At 44.2% G+C, this 16,234-nt stretch overlaps 1 protein-coding gene and 1 long non-coding RNA gene across 2 annotated transcripts in view; one reads left to right on the forward strand and one right to left on the reverse strand.

Moving 5' to 3' along the window:
- MYO10 (myosin X) overlaps nt 1-16,234 on the forward strand; it is a 210,158-nt gene that overhangs the window by 69,018 nt on the left and 124,906 nt on the right.
- LOC107184052 lies at nt 6,637-8,474 on the reverse strand. The gene is made up of 3 exons (XR_001514871.1): nt 8,350-8,474; nt 7,430-7,563; nt 6,637-6,852 (listed from the first exon to the last, which is right to left on the reverse strand). It is a non-coding gene; the product is annotated as an uncharacterized LOC107184052 (long non-coding RNA).

The following is a 16,234-nucleotide window of genomic DNA, read 5'->3' on the forward strand; positions in this document are numbered from 1 at the left end:
CAGATTGAAGCAGATGTACGCAGCCTGCCATCTTAATTTCTTTAGTATGGGCTGGTGTGTATGTTAGCTGCTTTGAAATGTTGGAGAGATTTCAAACCACGTTAGGGAAGAACATAAATAAGTTGATGTGTTTTTTTCCATGACCAAGTTTACTAGGTCAAATATTTTGTGAACAAGTGTTCTCTGAAAAAAAGTACACACTTATTTAACACCATTGAATGCTACTCTAAATTTGTTGTTAATCTTTTTATTTTTGTTCCAGATGCTTAACTTATGTCTGAATCGTGGAACCATGGTTTGATTTCAGTGTATTCAGGGAATGAGTGTTAGATCTTGAGATATTTTGGTGTATGAATGTGTTGTGGGATAATGTTTTCTCTCCCAAACACAAACTCTGCAGCAATCTTGAAATTTATCCTCCTGATTCAAACTTGGCTTTTATCTTTGCTAGTTTGTGCTTTTATAGGTGTGTGCCTTATTTAGGTGGCATACATAGACTCTGCCCTTAATAAAATTTTAGTTATAACTGACTTTTGAGTTAATCAGTTACTCTTAAGATTATGCCTACAAGCCATTTTTTGAATTTATTTTTAGTTACCTGTGGAAAAGCCATTCTATTTCTTTGAGGTGGGGAAGCAGGTGCTATCTCCACCGGGGCCCAGCTGCAGATTCGTTTGGAGCGATCAGTAAGTGCGTGTCATGGCAGATTGTGGATTGAAGGTATTTCCCTGTTATCAAGTGGACGGAGAAAAAAATGCTTTAAAAAGAATTAATTTGAAAAAAAGACTTTAAGGGCACCTTTTCTAGTTGCTATTAATTAACCTTCCTGAATAATATTCGTGTTTCCCAATGTAGCTGAGAAAACTCTTGTGCCCACAAAGTATTATGCTCATGCCCAAGGCAGAATTGAAGAAAGAGCTGTGGTCTCTACCTTCTAGCAGTGGCTCCTAAGCAGCATTGTCAATGATGTGAACTAGGACCAGTCCCGCTGGTGATGTTGCTGGTGTAGACGCTGGCCCTTGAGTCTGGAGGAGAGAGTGGTCCTTCCTTCTGCGGCTCATCGGTAGGTGTCAGCTCCAGGCGGCTCACTAAAGGCAGCATTAGCTAGTAGTGTTTCCCACAGACAACTAGGGAGCACCGGTCCTAACTGACAGTTGGAGGGAAGCAGGTGCGGGGTGGGTTACATCAAGTGTGGGAAAGGCCACATTATTTCTCAGAAATTAAGAGCACGCATTTACTCATAATTTCTGCAGGTAAAGAAACACGTTTCGTGCTTTGCTTATTAATGCTGCGCAAACCTCAGGAGAAGCCGTTCATAAGATGAGTGCTCATTAACGAACACGCATTCACTTCGGGAAACGCTGAGCCGGAGGACGCTTCCTTTCTTGTGGTTGCCTTTCATTAGGTCTGAGTATCAGTGAAACTCATTTCATACCAACACTGTCTTCTCTGGGATATGAGTCCCATCTGAGTCTCATTTGGATGTTTTACTATTTCTCAGGGACCTTGAGAAATGTGTGTGGTTGTGCGTGTCTCCCTTCCTGGACTCTGTGCTCCGTGAGGGTGGACACCGTGTTTGTTCCTCTGTATCACCTCCCAGAACGGTGCCACCCAGGCGCTGTTCAATAAATACTGGATAGATGAAGGACTGGAGATGAGTTCTGTGTTCTCGACTTACTTACAGGTGTGTGGAGGGCACGGGGACGTGATTTATCCTGAATGGCCTGAAGAGGAGCATCTTAGAGATCAGATGTGACTGGTGATAGAGGGCGGAGTCTTCGCTATGACTGCCCCCTGACTTTGGGCACCTTTGGACAATTGCATGACATTAATTCTCTGTTTTCCATCTGGGAGATGGTGATGGGAATACTGGTCTTTCAGGGGCGGCTGGAGGAAGAGGGAGGGAGCGCATGAGGTGCTTAGGGATGTGCTCACGTCCTATGTACTCAGTGTCCACCAGGTATTATGAAGAGTCGTCCCAATGGCAGGCCCTGCACAGTGATGACTTTCCCTTTCTTTTAATACCAACTGGCCAGTTAGGAACGTGTTTGTGGCCACCGGCTTCTCTTCATCCTCTTTTAGCTGCAGGCACACCTGTAGGGCAGGTCCAGGTCCAGGCCTCTGTAATGAAGTGAGGATTGCAATAAAGGAGGGGGTGACCTTTTTGCTGGTAGAAGGTCTTGCCTTCAGTTTGTACAAATTGCAACATCTGTGAAGTGCAGTAAAAACGAGGTGTGCCTGTACTTTCGACAACAAAGAACCAAGGTAAGAAAGGCGTTGGAAGATGATCAGTGAAATCTGTGCTTTCATGATGACCAGAATCTAGGAAATTTCTCTTTATAGTAATGGCCTCTCTGAGCCTTTCTGCTTGGGTGTGTGTGGTGGTGGGTGGTGGGGGGCGGGGCGGCGAAAAGGGACTTGGCAGGTCCATTCTAGTACAGTTTGTCTCACACCCAGAAATGGCTGTCACCCTTCAGTGACTTCAAAGTGGTTTTCAGTGTTGCGAAAAGCTTGCTGTGAAGGAAACTGCATTTGAATCCTTTTAGTCTTACGACACTTAAAGATAGTAATGTCCTAATTGGTCCTTCAGTAGCTTCGCCTCATTTTACTTTGAAAACAAAATCAATAATATACCCCATGAGAACACTTAGCCATGATCAGTCTGCATTTGCTATTCTCTGGTGCCTGGACGCTGTAGCCCCTTGGTTCCCAGGCCTTTGGCTTTCTCCACCCAGAAATTCCAGGAGACCAGCAGAGAGCTTGCCCATCTTATATATTTCATAACTTCTGGGCCATCATTTTATTTTTTAAGACAATTTTAATACACTTTCAGCGTGTTGAAGGACATAATTTCACCCTAAAGGGGGATAACATTTTAAATGGAAGAAATTAGGCTTTAGGAAATATTCATTCCATTGTCTTACACTTCTTGTTTGGCTACTCATAACGAGCAGCCCCACTTAAGTGTTTGGAGTCCCTGCTGCAGTTAATTCAACAATAGGGATCTTTTGCTTCAAGAGCAGAAAACACAGTCCCAACCCCAGGCTTGTGATTCCTGGGCCTGGGCTCAGCAAGAGGTTTAGTTCTGTAGCAGGTATTTAAAATTACTCTCATTCCTTTTGCTTAAAGATAAAGGTTTTGACCGTTTTAATGCAGCTGGTTATGGCTTCAGTTATAGGTTTTGGTAGGATAATTAAGAGAGTTATTAAAAAAAAAATATATATATATGGAATTATTTTGTTCAAATACAATGTTACTGGGAGTTCATAGATTTTATAGACAATAGAAGGAAGAGTGGGCAGAAACAACCCCTTCGTTTCTGTGAAACTTGGAGTTCTTCAGAGCTGGCTTTAAACACTGCTAACTGAGAATAATCCAGTCGATATCACACGAGCTCTTAGTGTTGCTGTAATTTTCACCTAGCTTCATAGTTGGGTTGACACACTTTTAGGACAAAAATTGATATACCAGGGGAAAGTTGGAATTAGTCATTGAGTGTAGATTGGGTTCTAGAATTCTGTTTGTGCCAGTTTTGTGTTAATATGGTGTAAGACCATCTTTTGCTTTTCAGAAAACAAGTAGACTTTCTGTTGTGGTGGATTAACTAGCAAAACGTTAAACTGAGTAAGTTTTCTTGCTTCATTTGTTCATCTTCCTCTTTTCTTACTATAACTACTTTCATAATGACACATTTGCCCTTTTTGATTGAGACTATAAAGAAATTAATTAGGCAAATTGTTGGAGAGAGTGTAGTGGATACACTGTGGAGTCATTGGATGCAATCTTTATTTTCAGGAATCATTGTTCTCTGCTCCTCTTAGCTCACTGAGGTACTCTGAGAGTGAAAAACTATGTGAAAATTAAAGATTTGTGTAAATATGGGATGTGGACCTGATAGTATGTTTTTTCTGTGATTTATGAATAATACTCAGCCCTGAGTTGGATAAGAGATGAATTATTCAAAGAAAAAAAAGGTAGGTAAAATTGCTTGGAAAAAATTTTTTTATCTAGTAATATGATTTAAAGAATAATTTCAGGGGTGCACAGGGACAACTGGATAGAAATATGGAGCAGCATTCCTCAGGTTGATTGAGGGGAGCAGAAAACAAGGAGAAGGGAATTATTTGTGATTTGCACCTAGGCCAGCGGCTGATTCATTGAGGTACTTGGGACAACCCACTTTTCTTGTTTTGCCCAATTTTCCCTCTTGTGCGTCAGTCCTTTTGTTTGTTGGGATAAATTATAATGAAGGAATATGGGTTAAGTATTTAAAGTTCTTATGTAACCATGTAATTATTATTTATTGGTATCCTCACTTAACCCTTCTGCCTAACTTGTGCAAACTAGTTTTGATGCTATTAAGGAAGTTCAGAAGACCGAGGAGCTGTTGGTTAAGTGTTAGCATCCCATTTCCTGTGACTATTTTACTTCTTTGAAAAGAAAGTCTGTTTTTACCCATCAATGTACATTTGATGTGCTCTACTGAAAGAGTCCAAGTGCTGAGCATAGATGCAGTTGTAAAGTACTGCTCCGTTTATAACTTGATTTTTAACAGTGGGCAGGCAGGAGCTACTGTTTAGATAGATTATTATGCTAAGCAAAATAAGCCAGTCGGAGAAAGGCAAACGTCACGTGATCTCACTTATACGCGGAATCTACTGAACAAAATAAACTGACCTACAAAGTAGGTCCAGAGGCATGGATGCATGAAACAGAATGACAGAGCTGAAAGCGGGAACAGAGGGATGGGAAGAGATTAACCAAAGAAGTTGCATGCATCTATGCATATAGCTCATGGACACAGACAGTCATGTGGTGAGTGCCCGGAGTGGGGCAGAGGTGAAACGGGGAACACCTGTAATGCTGTCAACAACAACAACAAAGTTAGATAAGCTAGTTGTAGGACCTTATGGATACAAATGGAACATATTTCAAAACAGGAAAATACGGCGCACGCTGGTAGCACAAAAGCCACATTTCCACAGCAGACTGGTACACTCTGATGGATGGGCCTTTGACTCCCAGCCCTGCCTGCCACACACTGACCTTGGGCAAGTTGTTTAAGGTCTCTGGGCCTCAGTTTTCTCATTTATAAAATGGGGATTCGGCCGAAACCGGTTTGGCTCAGTGGATAGAGCGTCGGCCTGCGGACTGAAGGGTCCCAGGTTCGATTCCGGTCAAGGGCATGTACCTTGGTTGCAGGCACATCCCCAGTAGGAGATGTGCAGGAGGCAGCTGATCGATGTTTCTCTCTCATCGATGTTTCTAACTCTCTATCCCTCTTCCTTCCTCTCTGTAAAAAATCAATAAAATATATTTTAAAAAAAATGGGGATTCGAAGAGTACTTCCCAGAGGGCTGATTGCCATATTATACAGATAAGAATTGCCATAATTATATATGTGTATCTGGAGATATATATGCATATGCACATGTGCATGTAGCTACACATATGAGTTACAAAAATACTTGGAAGTAGGTCATTGCCATAGGCATTTGGAAGGTAGGGGTGGAGTGGAGAACATGATTTAAACTGGAGCATGTGGACAGCCTGGTGACGTGTGGAGGCTGGGGCTGAACTGGTCTCTCTGGGTGTGGTTTTGGCTGACTGTCAGGACGGCAGGGAATGGCTGCAGGAATGTATGGCCATGGGCTCAGAGTACTAGCAGAATGAGACAAAACAGGGACATGGAACCAGAAGCCATAGCAGGGTTTCCAAGGAAATAAGCCTCTGACAGTTTGATGATTGAGCCAATGGGCCCACGGCCAAGTGTTAGCAGGTATCTTACCTTGGCACAAGCGATGCCCACTCTTCCAGGTCCCTTCAACCTGGGCATTGTTAACACCTGGATGATGATCACATCAGCCTTGTACCTGGGAGTTTTTTTCCTGCCTTTGGACAGATAGGAGGTTCTGAGGAGTGGACTGACTTCTGTCAGGTCATATCACTGAAGGTGCCGGGACCCCTGTGAGGAGGTGATCTCCCTGGTGGAGTTGGTCTCCCTGCACCTTTGTTATGGCACCTTTTAGGGCACGTTCAGGATCATTTTCTTCATCCGCCCCTTCCCTTGACCAGCTCTCATACATTCCTGCAGCCATTCCCTGCCGTCCTGGCAGCCAGCCGAAACCACACCCAGAGAGACCAGTTCTGTCTTTATTTCCTCAGTTCCTTGAACGTGCCAGGCATGGAGTCAATACATTTTGAACAAAAGAGCTTTTGGCAAAAGGCAGGTGAGCAGACTGAAACCCCCATCTCAGTCAACACATGCACCAGAAATTACACTTTTCTAAACTTGGGCAGGTGTGGGCCACATTTTCTGAAGTGTGCAGATACGTGTAGAGGGTTTTCTCTACGGTGCTATTTTCTAAGGGCCTATTTTTATACTGTGAAACCAAGGATGTACTGGCTCCCTGATTATCTATTTATTGTGTAATACTACCCCCACTCCTAACAGTCCTCCAGAAGATTAGTCTCATGGCTTCGATGATTCTGTCCTCTTTGTCTAGGTATCAGATATTGTGCTAATCTCAGTAGGGAGCAGGGCTGTGCCCGAGTGTGGGCTACTATGTGCCCGACCAGTTCAAAACACTCCAGGCCCCCGAGCTTGCCTGGGTCTGGAATAATGAGGCCCGGACAAAGAGCTCATGGGCTTTATTATTAGACACACTTGCAAAAAAGCTTATTGATGGAAAGCATTTGCGGGAAGAGTTGGCACAGAAGTCAGCTTCTATTGTTAAAAGTCCGGAGAGCACTTGGCTTTGGTGAAGGAGGGCCTGCATCCGTCATTAGTGTCTCAGGCCACAGGCTGCTCGGCTGTGAGACCGTGGAGCTCGTGAAACATAACCATCCTTTCTATCTCAGAGAAAGAGGCAAAATTAAAATTTTCTCATGAAAATTAATCTTCAGCCCCGCTGTTTCATGCTTGCTCATGCATAATTCAAAGGGTGTTAAAATCGCAGAGGCAAATGTTGGTGTCAGTTCAAAGTGAAGACATTATTATAAGCCGTTTTGCTAAAATCTGAAAATTCCGCCCTACTGTCGAGTGTTAGCCCGATTAACAGAATTGTTCGTGTTGTTAATAATTTGTTTTGACCTTTTGTCCAGAAATATGGTCTCTATTTTAATAGGCTTAGCTCAATCCACAGAGTAATTACCCATAATATCTTAATTCTCCTAATATCACGGCGAAAGACTTCAGAGCGGAATTCATTTGAAAACGTGCATTGTTTCTGAATAAGACCTCCTTCTGGGTCTCTAGGGTTATGTAAGCAGCTTCTAAACATTTTAAATCACCTCTTTTTTTATTTTCTAAACAAAGTTAGCTCTTTGTATGTTGGACCTTCCCCCAACTCTGCATACATTGATTTAAGCTTTATTCGTAGCAGCCAGACATTGTAAATAAAGGCTTACGGCCTGGTTTTTATTGTACCTTGTTGGCAATGATAGCGTCTCCTCTGAAGCCATGTGGACACTATAGATTGCATGTAGCTGATGGTGTGGGAGGGGCCACACTGTTCCTGGGGCAGTAAGTACCAAGGCCACAGTATCTTTCCACAAGGGCTTCTAAGAGCAGAAAAACATCAAATGTTGCGAGTAAAATGTAAACCAGGGAGTCTCTCAGGGCAGTAATGCTCAGGCTCTTCTGTGTTATTTTTCCTTTTTAATTGCTGTGTTACAGTCTGTTAGTGGGAAATTGTCAAAGCCAGCTGGACTGTGCGCCCCAGTTCCGTCTTATCCACAGGCCCGTCCATCTTTCTCCCGGCCGCCCAGACTCCTGCTCTAATTGTGGAATTAAAGCACACTGTCTCTATAACTGTAACAAAGTGGTTCACCAAAGTAGAGGGCATGGGGGAAGTGGGATTTGAACCCTGGACTTGTAGAGAATGTTGAATACGGGTGCTGGTTTGTTTTTCTAACCACCTGGCACTGAATTTCTGCTAAAATCTCTGAAATCTTCCGCCTCCTAGCTTTGTTTCCCTGCAAATGCCCTGGTAAGTCACCCAGCACACAGATCCTGAAGCCCTTCTTCCCAGCTATTCAGTTGGCTAATGTCCTTTGGATTCTGTCTGCATATGCTGGCAGCACCCTGAATTCAGATCCACATCTGTTCGTGTTGGCTGTTAAGGACGCCTTTTCTGGAGTCTCTTTCCCCATCCAGTCACACCCAGATACATAGGCACATCAGTAATAACAGTGATCGATCGTCATCTCAGGTGCTGCTCAATGGTTCCCAGTTGTCACCTGCTCTCGTCTTGATAGCTGATTCCAACACCTGAGTTACTGGCTCTATTCCAAGCCTCTACCCAGTCACACCCTCTCGGGGAGGGACCAAATGGCAGCACTACTCACAGTTCTGCTGAGAATTCCTGGATACACCAAAGTGGGAGGATGGCCCTCACCTCGCCCACCCCGGCCTGGCCTCTGCTCTGGCTCTTACTCTGTAACTCTGGGTCCCATCCTCTGGCACCACACATGGTTCCCCGACTTAGTGAGGTATTCAGTGAAATTTCAGAAACAAGTCAGAACAGCAAGGTGACGGTGCTGATTTTGTTTATGTCATAGTGATGGTCATGCTAAAGCACACTGCCAATGTCTCATGCTCCGACAGTGTGAGAACCACACAGATGCCATATCTCTGAGTTTTGCTGGGACTCACTACTACCCACCTAGGTATTCACAGTGATTCTCGGTCTAGTGTGCTTACCAGTGCTTGTCTTCATGTTTTAGAGGAGGATTTAAAAAAACTGCAACACCCATTCAATCGATTGTGGTGCTTTTTGATGCTCTCACAGTTAGTCATTTGGAATGGCAGGTATATCCTCTTAAAGAGGTATGAGTCCCGAACAGGATTCTTATCCTGGGAGCTAGTTCAGTTTCCTATAATCCTCTGCAGAGTTAACAAAAACAGTGTGAAAGTTTCTGGGAGTTCTGGTTTTACATCATTTCTGCCTGAATAAATACTGTATTTGAGAGATTAGTTCATTAAAAAAAGCTCTGTACTATTTGGTTCATGTAACATCTTATTTACAACTAGAGGCCCAATGAACAAAAATCGTGTATGGGTAGGATCCCTAGGCCTGGCCAGCGATCAGGGCCGATCTGTGGGGCGACTGATGGGGCAGTTGGGGGGGCCCACCCACGCTGTCACCCGCCTTGGCTGGCCTGGTGCTGCCCGCTCGCTGGCCGCCGCCGCCGCTGCTGGTTGCCTCCCTCTGCAGGGCAACCAGAGGGGCAATCAGGGGGCCCCCACTGGCACCCACCTTGGCTGGCCTGGGGCCTGTGGGCTGGAGGCAGCTCCTGCATTGAGCATCTGCCCCCTGGTGGTCAGTGCACGTCATAGCGACTGGTCATTCTAGCAGTAGAAGGTCCTGAGAAAGAGCCTATTGTCGTATATTTCTGAAATAAAATTCTCAGTTCACTCCATTTAATGATTTTTGAGGACTTATCCATTAAGTGTTTATTAGTCGTGTCTCTACTAATAGATTAAAGAAAGATCTTTTTCCATATTAAAGAAAACATTTCCCACTGGCTAAAGAAAATATCAGCCCAGATGGAATGGCTCGTTGGTTGAGCATCGTCCTGTGCACTGAAAAGTTGCCTGTTCCATACCTGGGTTTCAGATCGATGCCTGGTTGGGGCATGTCGGGAAGGCAACCGGTGGATGTTTCTCTCTCATATCGCAGCCTTGATTGGACATGGCAAGAATGTGAGTCGGGGGTTGAATTGGGGTCAGTGGGATGCCAGAGACTATAATGACCTGTCACAATTACTGTGTATACTATAGATTAAGCAAGTGATGGCTGGAGACTTAGGACTTGGTGTTTTCTACTTCAGCCCGCGCTGTAGCTCTCTGTGTACCTGATTTGGCCACACTGAGGATGCCTTGCTGTACACCGCCTGGTGTTTTCCTGCCAGCCCCTCACGGCATTTGGAAATGCGTCGGGTTTTGTCCTGTTGCCAAGACTAATACTCCAACCAAATTTCCATCCATCTTTCTGAACCTCAGGTACTCTGGCTTTTAGATACTTGGACCTGATTTCCTACAGCAGGTGTGCAAGGCTCTTATATCCTTTGCATTCACAGACATGGATAGAGGAACAATAATTCTTTGTTGATACTTTTCAGGGAGAAACAAGCAAGCATTATTTTTTCAGCCCCCTTAAGTTGTTCATGGTACAAAACTCAGTGCATAGTATTAATTTTTCTTATTAAATATATATTTCTACTAGTAAAGGGATCGTTGCCATCATTTAATGACATATTTTTTTAGTCTTTTCTCTTTCCAGCCTGCTGCCTCCTCCTAATCCTCATAGTAATTAAAGTAGCATTTCCCTGACATTTCCCGAGGTTTCCTTGGCAGGAGGGGTTGGGTTAGCATACAGGGAGGGACAGTGTGGGAACGAATCCTTGCATGTTCCAAGCTGTGCGCTTCGTTTCTGGCCTTTCCTATTATCTTCCGGATGACTTGGTTTCTTCTGCTTCTTGCACCATAAGTTTGAGCCAAGCTGGCCTCTTGGCCCCCTGTAGATATTTCACCAAACGAACAGCCAAAGATGACTGGGTCTCAGTCTTGAATCTGGAGTCATTCTATCATTGTTCACTGGATTAATAAGTGCCTTGCTTCATATCTCTTAACTTGCCACTTGGAAGTGAGTAGCATGCAAAAAACATAGTGCTTAAAGCTAGGATTCATAAAGTTGATGGTGACTTTGTTTTAAAACGTCAAGATGTATGCAATTTTGGCTCAAATGTGTCTTTTTCATTTCACTTTAGAGCAGCTAAGGAATGACTATAATATTATTCAGTTTTAGGCAGTTGCAAGGCAGCCAGGGAATAAAATGTTGATTTACAACTCGGCCTTTGGAGTTAGGTTTTACACGCAAATGCAAGGTGCTCCTTATATGCTCCTCACACCATAGAAGGACAGCTGGTGCTCGTCCCTTTAGCAGACGGTTAGTAAGCCAGTGGTGCCAGACGTGTCAGTAGGCGATAAGGTCCCCGAGGTTTTCACGAGATTGGTCCTCCCAGATCGGTCCAGTACAAGGCCGGCGGCATGGCCCTGACGACTGTAGACATCACTGTTCTGTATTTCCCTCCTTCCCACTGGCCACCTGGAGCCCCAGATCCTCCTCATGCTGCTCCAGGAAATCAGCCACTTCCGAGCAGGAGCCCAAAGTTTGCCACCCTGGTTCCTAGGAAGAGATGAGAAAGAGATTGCATACATCCGTTGGCCATCGGTATGTCTTCTTGGGAGAAGTGTCTGTTCAGGTCCTCTGCCCACTTTTTAATTGGATTGTTTTTGTTGTTGTTGTTGAATTGTATGTGTCCTTCATATATTTTGGATATTAACCCCTTACACTTGTAACCTATATAATTTTATTATCCAGTGTCACATACAATAATGTCACCCCAGTAAATGTAATAAAGATTTAAGAAAAGGATACAGTATAATGTGGTGACAGGAGAGGTTCCATGCAAGGTGCAGTGGGAGGGAAAGGCCCAGGACATTAAGACAGGTACCAGGTGTCAAGTGATGTTTGAGCCAAGAATTGGGGTTCCTGGACTTTCACCCCATCCCTATTTCATCTCTGGGCTGAAATTTACTATGCATAGGACAAGTGGATTAGAAGAGAAGCCCTTTTGCCATCTAATAGTTTGCGATTCTTGGTGGAGGTTTAGTATATCAGTTTGTTTTGTTTTTGGTTGCTTTTTGAAAATTTAAAAAAATTGAATCAGTTGTATGTATCCAGATATATTCATTAATAGCTATATTGATTGGCCCGATTTAGCTTTGTAAGTCTAGAAATGTTGAAAATTTTTTTAAAAAGTGTCACAAAATTTAAAACATCTACAAACTTGCAACCCGTCAATGGAGTTCTGATATATTTTCTTCCTGTTTTTCTCCCTCTGTATTTGTAGACATCATTCGTTTTGAGATCATTGTAAATCCACATGCATATGAAAGCAAGAATATAGAAAGATCCCAGGACCCTTTGCCAGTTCCCCATAGTGATCTTACACAAGATCACAGCCAGGGTGTTGACACTGATACAGTCAAGATATAGAAGTGTCCCATCAGCCCCAGGACCCCACATGCTGCCTTTTACAGCCACCCCCCACTTTCCTCTTAACCTCTGGCAAACACCAGTGAAGTCTTCCATGCTCTATAATTGTGTCATTGCAAACATATTATATAAATAGAATCATACTGCATGTAACGTTCCAGGGCCGACTTTTTCAGCTTTTGCGTATTCCAGATAAAGCTGCTATGAACATTTAAGTTTTTGTGCAAATGAGTGTTTTCAATTATCTAGAAGGAATGTTCCAAAGTACAGTTGCTGGTGTGTGTGTGCATATGCATGTGCATGTGTGGGTGCATGCACATGTGTATATATTCTAAAAAATAAGCCTAGATTATACTATGCATGTGCATAGAATAATTTTATCAGATTTTAGTATAACTTTAATGAAAAAACATCTGTATGGCATGGTCTTTTCCGGCAGACTGAATTCTTTAACGTGGAAAGACCAGGTCAAGGGCAGTAAGCACTTCCTTTCCCTGGGGACTTGGCCTGCACCGTGGTGTAAGCCACGAGGAAGCTTCTAGCAGTGGTTCTCAGCCTTCTGGCCCTTTATTTATTTATTTTTTTGTTGTTGTTTGTTTTTTCTTCTGGCCCTTTAAATACCGTTCCTCGTGTTGTGACCCCCAACCATAAAATTATTTTCATTGCTACTTCATAACTGTAATTTTGCTACTGTTATGAATCGTAATGTAAATATCTGATATGCAAGATGGTCTTAGGCGACCCCTGTGAAAGGGTCGTTCGACCGCCAAAGGGGTCGCGACCCACAGGTTGAGAACCGCTGTCTAGAGCCATGTCCTAGCACAGCTGGAACAATAGGGTGACTTCCTTTGGGCAGAATTGCCTGAAAATTTACACATGTAATTTTCTTTAGTGAATAAGAAATATAGTTTAGCATTTTTTAAAAATCTACGTAATTTTTTTATAAAATCGCAATTGCTAATGTTCCGTATAAATTCAGATTTGAGGTCTTATTTCCTTTATATGCAGATAGTCTACTGTGTTATTTAGTGTGTGTGTGTTAGCCATTCCTTCCAACTGTGCCAACTCACTCTCACAGTTAGTCCACTTTTCTCTCTCAAGTTCACTGGGAGGGTCCGGGCCAGGGTATCATCTCTGCCAGTGATGGTGAACCTTTTGAGCTCAGCGTGTCAGCATTTTGAAAAACCCTCACTTAACTCTGGTGCCGTGTCACATATAGAAATTTTTCGATATTTGCAGCCATAGTAAAACAAAGACTTATATTTTGATATTTATTTTATATATTTAAATGCCATTTAACAAAGAAAAATCAACCAAAAAAATGAGTTCGCGTGTCACCTCTGACACATGTTTCATAGGTTCGCCACCACTGATCTAGGCCTTCCTGGTGGAGGCTGTTGCCCGAGCAGGTGAGCTGGCTGCCTTTAGCACTGCTTGTTGTGTGCGTGGCTCTGCATCTCCGGCGGCAGACACGCATCCACAGAGGAACTGCCTGGGTGTGTGGGCCTCTCAGGTTCTCACCCCTGTCCGTCTGCCCGCAGACACTGCAGGGCCATCAGGAAGATCCCTGCTCAGTGGTTAGCACTTACTGCTGGGGGCTGGCCTGAGAGCCTCATCTTCCCGGGTTGTGCATGTCGTTGCTGATGCTTTCCCTGGTGCGTTACTTGTGTTCATGAAAGCAGGGAGAGGCCCTCCATGTGGGGGCCACAGTGCCGGTAGTGGTCACCCCAGAGGAGACTCAGACCTTGCTTTCCGGGGGCGTTTCTGGAAAGTTGGTCTCACTGAGTTGCATTTTGTAGTGAGATTTCTCCTTTGTATCTGGTCTCTAGAAAAGCAGTGCTGGTGTTACGTTTGATATTAGAGTTGTCTGTGACGGTGAGCAGGTAGAGAACGTCTGCCCCCACTTACCTGCCTACGTGGCGCTCAGCTCCTTCAGGTCAGAGGCCAACTGCCACTGCAGGACATGGGCCGCACGCTGCCCCAGCCGCGCTCCACCAAGCACCTGCCCTGTGCAGCCCGGCCTCTGTCTGCTCTTCCCTGGCCGTCCTCCGTCCCATGTGACCGGTTCCCATTGTGCCCTGGCAATTTCCTCTCTTTCAGCCCCCACCGCTTGGTTAGGATTTGCCTGTTTATTTTTCGGATCCCTCAGTGGATGGTAAGCTTTTTGACGGAGGAGTGTTTAATTCATCATTGTATTCCCAGGGTCCCTGCTCACAGCATGGCACGGAAGACTGGGGGACTAGAGAGAGTAAATTAAAAATAATGGAATAAATGAGACATTAAACCCAGCACGCTGAGAAAGCAGTGCACGATGTGTTTCCCCTCCCCCTCTGCACCCAGCTCTGGGGTTCAGAGGGCCACAGAGTTCTTTCCCATTTGCTCCACTATATGTGCCCAGGGATGCACAGCCAGTAAGTTGGCAGAGATGGATGCAAAGCCCATCTGTAAGCTAGTGTCCCTCCAACATGCATGCTTTTCCATTCTCCCAAGGAATCCAGTGCTAGCTGAGCTGTGTGCTGTTGGGCAGGTTTCCTAACCTCTCTGATCTTTTGTGAATTCATCCTTTAAAAAATGAGCAACAGTATTTCCTCCTCCCTGCTGATCAAGTGAGGTAATGTAAGCCACGTGCCTGGTACAGGCAGCCAGCACTCAGTAAGTGTCGTGTCCTCTGCCCAGCCTGGTGCGGAACTGTGGTTCTGTGCCCGAATGCTGCGCATGGTGCTGCACTGGGCATCAGAAACCTGACAGTTTAAGGGACTTAATCTCACAAACCAGTGTGAGTCTCTGGAAAAGAAGATATCAGTCTTGCTTTATCTGTGTTTTATAGTCGGTTATCTAACAAACTCACGCAAAGGAGGTCAAAGCAACAAGAACTTACTTATATCGAGGTCATTTTAACCCCCCGTGCCATGGTTATTAGGTTGCTAAGTGTCTGACAAATTGGAGCTGAAAGCACCATTTTCCCCCCATTAGACATGTATAATTTTGCTTTGGATTAGATCCCAATGGAACATTCTAGTGGAGTGTACATTTTCATGCCCCAAATACTTTCTCCAGTCTCCTGCGACAGAGCAACACAATAACAGGCTAGGGCAGATTTTCAGTTAAGTGGTCAGCTTCTTTTAGACTTGTCTTAAGAGCATGGCTTGAGTCGGTGAAGCTTAACACGAGGAAGCTCATCTTTTATTTACATGATTGCTCATTTTAGCCGTGTCAGGAGGCAGACGTCTTAACCTTTGTCATGGATCATACTTTAGTTTGTGAGTTAAGGCGACAGTAAGCAAATGAAAGAAGGAAAATAAATTGAGAGGCATCCCCAGATATAATGTAGAATTCCAGGGAAAATCGAAACAAGGCCACCCAGATTTGTGCAAAGGGATTAAAGTAGAAGAAGAAAGTGTTATGTCAGATAGTTTTCATCAGCACACAAGTCAAGAGATTGCTATGGAATATGAAGAACTAAATGTGCAGCCCTCCCTCTGGCTCAGTCCCTTCTCCCGCACAGCTGAGGTTCAGCCCCTGCCTAAGGAGTGGGAGCTCCCCCATCCATGCCGAGTCTGACTATTTCCTTATAGAATGTTCTGTGTTGTTCCTAGCATTACATCCCTCTCACAGAAATAGCAACTTTTACTGAGCTCTAGTGGTGCCAATCACTGTGACTTTTATCTACATTATTTTGTTTTCACAATAATTCTCTGAGTTAGGTATTATTATTACCTTTCTTATTTTTCAGATGGGGAAAATTGTGAGCCAGAGGTTATCTTGTTCATTGTCCCTGAGCTGTAGGTAGCATAGAGCTAGGAGAAATGAATCCACCCAGATCTGACTCCAAGACCATGTTTCGGGACCTAGCCAGTGTGGCTCAGTTGGTTGAGCATTGTCCTATGCACCAAAAGGGGTGTAGGTTTGATTCCTAGTCAGGGCTAAAGCCCAGGTTGTGAGTTCAGTCCCTGGTTGGGGTGTGCGGGAACTAATGGATGCGCCATTCTCATTATGATGTCTTTCTTTCTCTCCTTTTCCCTCCCTCTCTGTAAAATCAATAAAAACTTGAAAAAAACCATTATTCCATTCTGCCTCTCCTTCTATGTTATACCCATTTTGGAGGCCAGAACCATCTATTCTGTAATTATTGAGTCTGTATAGTGGGCCAAGGCTGGGCACTGGGGAGC

The sequence above is a fragment of the Myotis davidii genome, unplaced genomic scaffold (genome assembly GCF_000327345.1).
Source record: "Myotis davidii unplaced genomic scaffold, ASM32734v1 scaffold143, whole genome shotgun sequence".
NCBI classification, from domain to species: domain Eukaryota; kingdom Metazoa; phylum Chordata; class Mammalia; order Chiroptera; family Vespertilionidae; genus Myotis; species Myotis davidii.